At 34.7% G+C, this 1,991-nt stretch overlaps 2 protein-coding genes across 3 annotated transcripts in view; both read left to right on the top strand.

Annotated features, from left to right (window-relative positions):
* Nucleotides 1–1,991, top strand: part of CFH (complement factor H) — a 159,754-nt gene that overhangs the window by 156,735 nt on the left and 1,028 nt on the right. The window lies entirely within an intron of this gene.
* The window catches only part of LOC105518568 (complement factor H-related protein 3), a 112,451-nt gene that overhangs the window by 26,050 nt on the left and 84,410 nt on the right, over nt 1–1,991 (top strand). The window lies entirely within an intron of this gene.

Raw genomic sequence — 1,991 nt, forward strand, 5'->3', positions numbered from 1 at the left:
ACGCCTCCAGCTTTGTCCTTTTGACTTAGGATTGTCTTGGCAATGCGGGCTCTTTTTTGGTTCCATATGAACTTTAAAGCAGTTTTTTCAATTTTATAACTCCTATTGGGTTTTTAAAAACCATCATCAATTTCAAAACCTGTGTCCTCTTAGTGTCACTCCAAAAAAGGTTGAATATAAAATAAGAAACTTCCTTTGTCATAGTTTTCTATGTTTAGCATGTATTCATTTGGAAAGACATTTCTTAATCCTGGTCTACTATAAGTGGCAATATTTCTTAATGTTTTATGTGTTTCTTCAGTAAGGCAAAAATAACTTAAATATATTACTTTCAGTTTGTAGAAGTAAAATTTCTTCCAAGAATCATTTCTTTCACCAGAAATCACAAAATTGTTGATATTATATGAAGTGCTGTGTTTGTATTTGCCTTATTTGAACTTATATTTTGATTTGCTCTCACAATAAATCAAGTGAAGAAATGATGTTTTTTAGATTCTGCAAGAAAGTGTGGCCCCCCTCCACCTATTGACAATGGAGACACGACTTCATTCCCACTGTCAGTATATGCTCCAGGTTCATCAGTTGAGTACCAGTGCCAGAAGTTCTATCAACTTGAGGGTAACAAGCAAATAACATGTAGAAATGGACAATGGTCACAACCACCAAAATGCTTAGGTAAGTACTTTAATATTCACATGGACCTTGGAAAAATCAGTGTGACGAGTCTGATATTTCACTGTTTGTAACAAAATAATCACAGATTATTGTATAACCATTCTGCTGAATGCTTGCCTACCAAATATTTGTGTTAGAAAGTGAAGTAAGAAATTTTTCTTTTTAGAGCCAGGTGCGGTAGCTCAGGCCTGTAATCCTGCAGTGTGGGAGGCCGAGGCAGGCGGATCACGAGGTCAAGAGATCCAGACCACACTGGCTAACACACTGAAACCCCATCTCTACTAAAAATACAAAAAAAATACCCCTGCATGGTGATGGGGGCCTGTAGTCCCAGCTAGTTGGGAGGCTGACCCAGGAGAATGGCCTGAATCCTGAAGGCAGAGCCTGCAGTGAGCCGAGATTGGGCCCACAGAACTACACCCTGGGCAACAGAGCAAGACTCCATCTCAAAAAGAAAAAAAAAAGAAAGGAAATCTTTCTCTTTATATTTACATTTTATGTTAAAACATTTAGTTGATAAACAAAAATATTTTCAAGTTTGACAATATACTGTTTTGATATATTTAGAATATAATGATTACCACAATCAAATTAATTAGCATGTTCTTCATCACCTATGCTTACCATTGTTTGTAGGTGGGTGTGTGAGTATGTGTGTGTGTGTTTGTGGTTAGGACACTTAAAATCTGTTTTCTTACCAATTTTCAAATAAATAGTACAATATTATTAGCTATAAATATCACTAGATCTCTACGTTTGATTCCAACTTCTTATTCATATTATAGCTGAAAGTTTGTACTCTTTGACCAATATCTTAATCAACAAAAAACAGCAATGATAGGTTCTAAAATGCAGGGATCCTAAAATGACAATTGATGTAATGAATCATTGGTAATACACCTCTAATTCTCATACATTAAACATAGTACCTCATTTTTACATCATTTACCATTTTAACTTTATTTAAATCAATACGATGTTTTTACATAGCCAGTTTGGATAATGTTTTGAGAAATAATTCCTCAACCATCCTGACTACTTGAAAACCTGAAAGTCTATGAAGATTTGCGTAATAGTTAATGTTTTTATGTTTACTGTTTTCTATTTTCAGATGCGTGTGTAATACCCCTGGAAATTATGGAAAAATATAACATAACATTTAAATGGACAGCCAAACAGAAACTTTATTTGAGAACAGGTGAATCAGTTGAATTTGTGTGTAGATCTGGATATCATCTTTCACCAAACTCTCACGCATTGCGAACAACATGTCAGGATGGGAAACTGGAGTATCCAACTTGTGTAAAAAAATATTG

Source organism: Colobus angolensis, unplaced genomic scaffold (genome assembly GCF_000951035.1).
Source record: "Colobus angolensis palliatus isolate OR3802 unplaced genomic scaffold, Cang.pa_1.0 Scaffold320, whole genome shotgun sequence".
Lineage (NCBI taxonomy): Eukaryota > Metazoa > Chordata > Mammalia > Primates > Cercopithecidae > Colobus > Colobus angolensis.